Consider the following 10718-nt stretch of genomic DNA (forward strand, 5'->3'; position numbering starts at 1 on the left):
CCAGGTATCCCTTTGTCTGCACTGATTCTGGCTGATTGCAATGATACTCTGCCGTGACACAGTCCCAAAAACCCTCACTGAATGGAATCCTGAGATGGTGGCACACTAGTCTAATGTGCCTGGGAGATTGCATCATGTCCCACAGGTTAAAGGGGCTTGTGTGAAACAAACGTTTCAATAATATTGATTGTGCCACTGAGGAGTTTAATATAGCGCTTCTCAAACCTTAACGTGCCTCCAAGTCACCTAGGGCTCTTGTTAGAATGCAGGTTCTGCCTGCCATCTTTCTGTGCCGTCATAATGGTGCACATGAATGTCCTGCCTGATATTCTCAAGAGCATCAACAATGCCAAAAAGAAAGGCAAATGCTAGGTTCTTATTAGGCTGTGCTCCAAAGCCATCGTCCAGTTTCTAGCTGTGATGATGAAGCGTGGTTATATAGGCCAATTTGAAATCACTGATGATCACAGGGCTTGGAAAATTGTCGTGAACCTCACAGGCAGGTTACACAAGTGCGGAGATCAGCCCCATGTTTGATATATACCTCAAAGATCTAGAAAAATGGCAGAATAACCTGCTCCCATCCAGACAGTTTGGTTTCATTATACTGATAACCTTAGCCAGCAGCATGAACCACGAAGAAGCGAGACGAAAACACACGGGAGGAAAAATCTTGGGATTCTTTTTCTAGGGATGTAATACATACAATGCAAATAAAATGCCTCAATGGGGAATAAAAAAGCAGGTTCTGAGTCAGTAGTTCCAAGTGAAGGTCGGACAAGCTCCCAGGTGATGCTGAGACTGCTGGCTTGGGGAACCTCATTTTGAGTAGCAGGGGTCTAATACAGGGGTGAACAAACTTTTTCTGTAGGGGGCCAGACAGTAAATATTGTAGCTTTGTGAACTGTATGATTCCTGCTGCAACTGCTTAACTCTGCCAGTACAGAAAAAGAGCAGCCATAGACAACATGCAAATAAATAGGCATGATAGTGTTCCGATAAAACTGTATTTACAAAAACCTGGGGCAGACTGGATTTGGCCTGTGGGCTGTAGTTTACCTACCCTTTATCTAATATAGTTAAAATCAGCATATCATTCTTGTAATGGACATCAGTGAGCTTGTCACCTGAGCGCCCAATAATTCCCTCTTATGTGGTAACTTCCCCTTCCTCCAGATCTACCTCCCCCTCCCCACAATCTATATGATGCCAGGAGCAGAGCACCCACTACCAGGCTCTCATAACGGGACTCTGACTCCGGACTCCAGCAGATTGGTTCAGGGTGGTGGCATAGCTCCAAGGGGCATCATTCACATTCTGTTCCACAGAATGTTGTGCCCCAGGGCTGCCCTTTACATGGAAAACAAGGTGAAGGCCTCCTTAAGCTGTGAACTTGGCTGAACTGGGTACCTGACTAAAGTGGACTACTCATAGCCTTTCCTTAAGATTCTAGAATTAGGTCTAGGAGACTCCTGTTTTAGTCTGTCCATCTGTTCTCTTAAATGGAGGATACATACGTGGAGATGGAGCTTTTTTTTTTTTTTAATTCTTGTTTATTGGAATACACAGAAAGTTAGTAGAGAGAAAGAATGAAGCATATATTCAGAGAGAAACAATGGTGAGAGCTGGTGAGAGGGGATTCCTGGGTTTTCAATAGCTTTGCAATCACCGGCTCCAGGTCAGTCCTGAGGTCCAGCTGCATCCTTGCCCTTGGGTTCTAGGAGAGGACATTATATAAATTCATTTTTCTTTTGCTTAAATCCAGTAGAACTCTGTAGCATGCAAACTACAGTCCTAATAGCATTAGTAAGTAACAAAAAAGTTCTTCAGTAGAATTCAAATTTTGTAGGATTTTTTTTTAAATCAATGTATAGATTGTTGCAAGAACACATTTTTTTTTAACATCTTTATTGGAGTATAATTGCTTTACAATGGTGTGTTAGTTTCTGCTTCATAACAAAGTGAATCAGTTATACATATACATATGTTCCCATATCTCTTCCTTCTTGCATCTCCCTCCCTCCCACCCTCCCTATCCCACCCCTCTAGGTGGTCACAAAGCACTGAGCTGATCTCCCTGTGCTATGCGGCTGCTTCCCACTAGCTATCTATTTTACATTTGGTAATGTATATATGTCCATGCCATTCTCTCACTTTGTAACAGCTTACCCTTCCCCCTCCCCATATCTTCAAGTCCGTTCTCTAGTAGGTCTGTGTCTTTATTCCCGTCTTACCCCTAGGTTCTTTATGACCTTTTTTTTTTTCTTAGATTCTATATATATGTGTTAGCATACAGTATTTGTTTTTCTCTTTCTGACTTACTTCACTCTGTATGACAGACTCTAGGTCCATCCATCTCACTACAAATAACTCAATTTCGTTTCTTTTTATGGCTGAGTAATAATATTCCATTGTATATATGTGCCACATCTTCTTTATCCATTCATCTGTTGATGGACACTTAGGTTGCTTCCATCTCCTGGTTATTGTAAATAGAGCTGCAATGAACATTTTGGTACATGACTCTTTTTGAATTATGGTTTTCTCAGGGTATATGCCCAGTAGTGGGATTGCTGGGTCGTATGGTAGTTCTATTTTTAGTTTTTAAGGAATCTCCATACTGTTCTCCATAGTGGCTGTATCAATTTACATTCCCACCAGCAGTGCAAGAGTGTTCCCTTTTCTCCACACCCTCTCCAGCATTTATTGTCTGTAGATTTTTTGATGATGGCCATTCTGATGGGTGTGAGATGATATCTCATTGTAGTTTTGATTTGCATTTCTCTAATGATTAATGATGTTGAGCAAGAGCACATATTTTTGTTTGAAACTGGATCTTCCTGACAATAGAGTATGTGGTATTTCATAAATATTAAAGTACATCCATATTCTAATGATCCACATAGTAATACGTCATTTTGTCACTTGTATAATAATTCTTGGCCCCTTGCTTTGGTTAGGGTTCAGCGGCAGAGAAAACTATTCACTTGGGCAGAAAGGGATTTAGTGCAAGGTATTAAATGGTTTACAATGTTGCTAGATGGGCTAAGGAAACAGATTCCAGGCTGATCATCATGGGTGAGTTCTCCAATGCACCTGGCAGAACTGGGCTGTGAAGGAGGCTGCTGCTCCTACCAAAACAGGAGACTCACCTGCTGAATCAGGGAGTAACCGCCCATAGGCACTAGCTCTGGAATCCTGCCACCTCTTCCATACCAGGAAGTTACCTGCCAAATTAGGGAGCCATCACCTCTGCTTGCAGGTCCAGATCAAACTGCTTCCCTCTAAACCATCAGAACCAGCAAGACAGATGCCTCAAACTCTCCCTCTTAACTGTTCATTTTCAGGTTCCCGGTGAATGCATGTGAATGAAGGAACCTTTGTCTCATTCAGAACCCTAGCAGCGAAGGACTCTGGGAAATGTAGTTTTAAACTTTTCAGTCTCTTCTTTCCAGGAAGACACACAGTAATGAGACTGGAACAGATGATGAATGAGCCAGTCCACAGAATTAGCCACACTCCTAATCGACCACACAGTTGTAAAACAGAAATTATATTTTTGTGAAGAAAATGTAAATATGAGCAAACAATAACACAGTAGTTCACTGCACTTGTCAGACTGATGCTACATAATTCAGACTTCCTCTCTTTTTGCCAGATAGCATTATTAGTTGTGTATTCTTGCCTACTCAGGCAACTGAAACAGCTTGTAACATCTCAATCATTATGACAAGTGAAGAGATTTATTCACTCATTCACTTATTCAACAGATATGTTTTCAATGCCTGCTGTGTGCCAGCCATTGCTTTTGTGCTGCGGCTATAACAGGGAACAATGAATGTTACATCCTACTAGGTCAAGATTCCCTTTGAAAATTCCCTCTGTCTCTGTGAGACTGAAAGGATCCTGGGGGTTCTGCTGACATAGGCAAAAACAAAGCAGTTGCAATGGTTAATGACCCTTAAGTACTTGGCCTTTTAAACCCAAAAGGTGCAAACATTTGATCAAAGCATACAGTAACATGTAAGTCAACTTTATTGACATAAAAACTGTGTAAAAAAATCTACAGTAGAGATTTTTTTAAATTAATTAATTAGGTTGTGCCAGGTCTTAGTTGCAGCAGGTGGGCTCCTTAGCTGTGGCTCACTGGCTACTTAGTTGCAGTTCGCCGGCTCCTTAGTAGTGGCATGTGAATTCTTAGTTGCGGCATGCACGTGGGATCCAGTTCCCTGACCAGGGATCGAACCTGGGCCCCCTGCATTGGGAGTGCAGAGTCTTTAACCACTGTGCCACCAGGGAAGTCCCTAGAGATTTTTTTTTAAAAAACCTCTCTTGACCAAAATTTCATCATGATTTGAAGATCCTTAAGAATTTTGCCTTGTCTGCTTTACTTTTATGCCAACTAATCTTTGATAGTGTGTAATGGAAGAGCAAATATAATTAATCTTTCCTTATACTGAAATCACTCAGATAAATGCAGTCTTTAAGGTTTAAGTATTTTTGCTGACTTGTTTGCATTTTTTCCTCCCATTCATAAGGATGAAAAGTATATATACAAAGTGAAATGCAGAGAAGATGTAACAGGAAGTTTCAGGCACCAATTAGAATCATTACTGATGTCATTATTGATTGATGCCAAACCAGAAAAAAAAAGAAAACAAACAACAAAGGTGTTCATGAATTTGCTGATTCATTCATCCAGTAAGTATTCATTAAAAACCTATTATATTAGTTATCTATTGTTGTGTTACAAATTTCCCGAGAACTTAGATGCTTAAACCAATAATAATCATATATTATCTCACATAGGGAGCAACTTGTTGCAGTGGTTCTGTCTTAGATTCTCTCATAAGGTTGTAGTCAGATGCCGGTCAGAGCTGCATCTATCTGAAGCCTAGACCAGGGCTGGAGGATCTACTTTCAAGGTGCCTTCCTCCCATGACTGATAACTTGGTGCTGACTATTGGTGGGAGACCTCAGTTCCTCTCCACGTGGGCCTTACCACAGTGTTTCTTGAGTGACCTCACAGCATGCCCTGGCTCTCCCTGACCAAGTGATCCAAGAGCAAGAAAGCACCAGGATGAAGCCGTATTCTTTCTATAACCTCAGAAGTCATACACTGTCACTTCTACCACATTCTATTTGTTAGAAGCAAGTCACTAAGTCTGGTCCACATTCAAGAGGAGGAAAATTAGACTTCTGCCTTGAAAGGGGAGTGTCAAAGCATTTGTGGACATATTTTAAAACCACCACACCTATTATGTGCAAATACTAGAATACCATGTGTATAAAACAGACATGACCCTCGTAGAATTTACAGACAAGAGGAGGAGAGAGGCTTTAATTTAATGAGCACACAAAAAAATTGCAAAATTACAACTGTGATAAGCTCTGTGAAGGAAAAGTACACAATGTGATGAATAAGAGAGAATAATAGGGGAGCCTGGGGTGTCCTGAAGGAGGGATGTTTTAGTCAAGATCTGAAGGATGAATAAGAGAGGGCAGAGAGGGACTTCTCTGGTGGTCCAGTGGTTAAGACTCTGTGGTTCCACTGCAGGGAGTGTGAGTTCGATCCCTGGTCAGGGAACTAGGATCCTGCATGCCATGCCACGAGGCCAAAAAAAAAAAAAGAGAGAGAGAGAGAGAGAGCAGAGAGAAGGGCATGTTCTCCTGTGAGAAGAGAAGAACATCCGAGGATGGAGGACCTAAATGGTGGCTGCAGTGTCTGGAGCAGAGAGAGCAATGAAGTGAGAGGAGGGTGGTGAGAGAGGCAGGGACCTACCATGAGTTGGGCTCTGGGTCTGAGTGGCTGTTCCACGTGAACCTGGGGGCAGATGCCCTGAGTCGTCTAACCTCCCTCTGCGTGCTGCACCCCCATGTGAAGCTGCAGGGGTCACAGTACTGTATTATTGCCAAATCACCACAAGAAGGCTCCCAGCTATGCTCAACCGGTGTGTACTTCTTTCACCAAGGAATTCTCAGGACGAATCCGATCCAAAAGGGTCACCCTACCTTTGGAACTCTCCTTCTCACCTATTCTCTATATCCCCTCAACTGATCCAGCACTCCTTCCTGGTCTTGCTCCCCAATCATTCCTTTGTATCTTCTTGAACTTCCATTCTGAAACCTATAAACTCCCTTAGATACCTACATTCCCAAGTTTTTCTTAGACTGGAACCTCTACCTTCTGCCTAACTAAAGCCTGGTAGCCCCTTGGGAGTACCACATCTCTCCCTCTCTCTCTCTCTCCCCCTCCCCAACCCTTGCCTGCTGCCAAAGCTTCCTCTCTAATTGATCATCTACTGAAAATTGGAAAGTGAAATCAATGTCCTTCTCACCACCATGTACAACTTCCAGACCGTTACTACTTCTCCCTCTTGTAAAAGAAAAATTATGTGCCTTTGAAGTTTCACCTCATCCAGGTTTACCACCATCTTCTCCCCCGCCACAAAACTATCATTTTCCATCCTCTAAAGACTTTGGCATATGATTCAAGACTTCCTCTTATTTACAACTCCTATTACCCTTCTGGGTAGTACCAGTACCCACACAGCTAAACCTTCAAATGCCCTGGGCTCTCAGTTTCCTTGACTTCCTCACTGTCAATGACTATTTTCTCCATTCCATCTCAGCCTCCCACATCCATGGTTACATATGGACCTTGTCATCATCAGAATCCGATCACTGCCTAAATAACTTGTTCAAACATCTCATTTTTGAGAGGGCAAACATCACAAGACCCTCTCATTCCAGCTTATTTATTTAAGAATCCCCATGGAAGCCATTCTTGGCCTTATCAGAACCTCCAACTTTATTAGTTTTGCTCCATTCTGTCCATCAGCACCCTCCTTGTTCTATCTTTGTGATCATTCTCTTGTAAATACCCTTGACCACCCTACCCCTTTTTCCTGGCTGGGAAAAAAAATCTATCCTCATGGGCTCTAGAGCCTAGTTTCTATCTCTCTTGCTTTCTCAGAAAGCTCACTCTTTCTATTATCCCCTCCTCCGACCCCCACACCATCTCACACATCTTTAACTTCTCTCTCTATAGCAGAGACTGCTAGCTGTTCACCAAACCCATTACTTCTTCTTCCTGGGCACACAGCTAGACTAAATTTTCCAACCTCTCTGGCAGTTAGGTATGGAGTATGGTTCCGTGTGACTGATGTTATCTGTGCTGAAGTGATAGCTGCAACTTCCAGGCCAGACCCATAAAAACATCCCTTGGATATCATTCATGCTCCTTTCCCTTTCATGGCTTGATGCAAACAAGCTTGGAACCATAGGAGTCTTGTTCAAGGTGAGTGAGTCACAAGATGTAGGAGTTCATGGTCCTGAATTACAGTCTGGAGCAAATCTGATGCTTTAGATTTTAAGTTTTCAAGACATATACTTCAGAGATAGCCTCATCCACCAGAGGGCACACAGCAGAAGCAAGAAGAGCTACAATCCTGCAGCCTGTGGAACAAAAACCACATTCACAGAAAGATAGACAAGATGAAAAGGCAGAGCGCTATGTACCAGATGAAGGAACAAGATGAAATCTGAGAAAAACAACTAAATGAAGTGGAGATAGGCAACCTTCCAGAAAAAGCATTCAGGATAATGATAGGTCATCCAGGACCTCGGAAAAAGAATGGAGGCAAAAATCGAGAAGATGCAAGAAATGTTTAACAAAGACCTAGAAGAATTAAAGAACAAACAAACAGAGATGAACAATACAATAACTGAAATGAAAATTACATTAGAAGGAATCAATAGCAGAATAACTGAGGCAGAAGAATGGATAAGTGACCTGGAAGACAGAATGGTGGAATTCACTGCTGTGGAACAGAATAAAGAAAAAAGAATGAAAAGAAATGAAGACAGCCCAAGAGACCTCTGGGACAACATTAAACACAACATTCGCATTATAGGGGTCCCAGAAGGAGAAGAGGGAGAGAAAGGACCAGAGAAAATATTTGAAGAGATTATAGTTGAAAACTTCCCTAACATGGGAAAGGAAATAGCCACCCAAATCCAGGAGGTGCAGAGAGTCCAATACAGGATAAACCCAAGGTGAAACACACTGAGACACATAGTAATCAAATTGGCAAAAATTAAACACAAAAAAAAATTATTGAAAGCAGCAAGGGAAAAATGACAAATAACATATCAGGGAACTCCCATAAGGTTAACAGCTGATTTCTCAGCAGAAACTCTACAAGCCAGAAGGGAGTGGCATGATATACTTAAAGGGAGGAAAGGGAAGAACCTACAACCAAGATTACTCTACCTGGCAAGGATCTCATTCAGATTCGACGGCGAAATCAAAAGCTTAACAGGCAAGCAAAAGCTAAGAGAATTCAGTACTACCAAACCAGCTCTACAACAAATGCTAAAGGAATTTCTCTAAGAGGGAAACACAAGAGAAGAAAAGAACATACAAAAACAAACCCAAAACAATTAAGAAAATGGTCATAGGAACATACACATACATAATTACCTTAAACGTGAATGGATTAAATGCTCCAACCAAAAGACACAGGCTTGCTGAATGGATACAAAAACAAGACCCATATATATGCTGTCTACAAAAGACCCACTTCAGGTCTAGGGACACATACAGACTGAAAGTGAGGGGATGGAAAAAGATATTCCACGCAAATGGAAACCAAAAGGAAGCTGGAGTAGCAATACTCATGTCAGATAAAATAGACTTTAAAATAAAGACTGTTACAAGTGACAAGGAAGGACACTACATAATGATCAAGGGATCAATCCAAGAAGAAGATACAACAATTATAAATATATATGCACCCAACATAGGAGCACCTTAATACATAAGGCAACTGCTCACAGCTATAAAAGGGGATATCAACAGTAACACAATAATAGTGGGGGACTTTAACACCTCACTTACACCAATGGACAGATCATCCAAAATGAAAATAAATAAGGAAACAGAAGCTTAAAATGACACAATAGACCAGAAAGATTTAATTGGTATTTATAGGACATTCCATCCAAAAACAGCAGATTACAATTTCTTCTCAAGTGCGCACAGAACATTCTCCAGGATAGATCACATCTTGGGTCACAAATCAAGCCTCAGTAAATTTAAGATAATTGAAATCATATCAAGCATCTTTTCCGACCACAACGCTATGAGATTAGAAATCAGTTACAGGGAAAAAAACGTAAAAAACACAAACACATGGGGGCTAAACAATACGTTACTAAATAACCAAGAGATCACTGAAGAAATCAAAGAGGAAATCAAAAAATACTTAGAGGGGGCTTCCCTGGTGGCGCAGTGGTTGAGAGTCCGCCTGCCGATGCAGGGGACACGGGTTCGTGCCCCGGTCCGGGAAGATCCCACATGCCGCGGAGCGGCTGGGCCCGTGAGTCATGGCCGCTGGGCCTGCACGTCCGGAGCCTGTGCTCCGCAACGGGGAGGGGCCACAACAGTGAGAGGCCCGCATACCACAAAAAAAAAAAAAAAAAAAATACTTAGAGACAAATGACAATGAAAACACGACGGTCCAAAACCTATGGGATGCAGCAAAAGCAGTTCTAAGAGGGAAGTTTATAACTATACAAGCCTACCTCAAGAAAAATCTCCAATAAACAATCTAATGTTACACCTAAAGGAACTAGAGAAAGAAGAACAAACAAAACCCAAAGTTAGCAGAAGGAAAGAAATCATAAAGATCAGAGCAGAAATAAATGAAATAGAAACAAGGAAAACAATAGCAAAGATCAATAAAACTAAAAACTGGTTCTTTGAGACGATAAACAAAACTGATAAACCATTAGGGAGACTCATCAAGAAAAAGAGGGAGAGAACTCAAATCAATAAAATTAGAAATGAAAAAGGAGAAGTAGAAGAGAGACCACAGAAATACGAAGCATCCTAAGAGACTACTACAAGCAACTCTATGCCAATAAAATGGACAACCTGGAAGAAATGGACAAATTCTTAGAAAGGTATAAGCTTCCAAGACTGAACCAGGAAGAAATAGAAAATATGAACAGATCAATCACAAGTAATGAATTTGAAACTTCGATTAAAAATCTTCCAACAAACAAAAGTCCAGGACCAGATGGCTTCACAGGTGAATTCTATCAAACATTTAGAGAAGAGCTAACACCCATCCTTCTCAAACTCTTCCAAAAAATTGCAAACTCATTCTATGAGGCCACCGTCACACTGATATAAAAACCAGACAAAGATACTACAAACAAAGAAAATTACAGACCAATATCACTGATGAATATAGATGCAAAAATCCTCAACAAAATACTAGCAAACAGAATCCAACAACACATTAAAAGGATCATACACCATCATCAAGTGGGATTTATCCCAGAGATGCAAGGATTTTTCAATATATACAAATCAATCGTGTGATACACCATATTAACAAATTAAAGAATAAAAACCATATGATCATCTCAATAGATGCAGAAAAAGCTTTTGACAAAATTCAACACCCATTTATGATAAAAACTCTCCAGAAAGTGGGCATAGAGGGAACCTACCTCAACATAATAAAGGCCATATATGACAAACCCACAACAAACATCATTCTCAATGGTGAAAAACTGAAAGCATTTCCTCTAAGACAAGGAACAAGACAAGGAAGCCCACTCTCACCACTATTCAAGATAGTTTTGGAAGTCCTAGCCACAGCAATCAGAGAAGAAAAAGAAATAAAAGGAATACAAATTGGAAA

General features: G+C 41.1%; 1 pseudogene; it reads left to right on the top strand.

Annotated features, from left to right (window-relative positions):
- The first annotated feature begins 300 nt into the window (after nt 1–300).
- Nucleotides 301–691, top strand: LOC136137467 (small ribosomal subunit protein uS8-like; annotated as a pseudogene).
- The last annotated feature ends 10027 nt before the right edge of the window (nt 692–10718 follow it).

This window comes from Phocoena phocoena, chromosome 1 (genome assembly GCF_963924675.1).
Source record: "Phocoena phocoena chromosome 1, mPhoPho1.1, whole genome shotgun sequence".
NCBI classification, from domain to species: domain Eukaryota; kingdom Metazoa; phylum Chordata; class Mammalia; order Artiodactyla; family Phocoenidae; genus Phocoena; species Phocoena phocoena.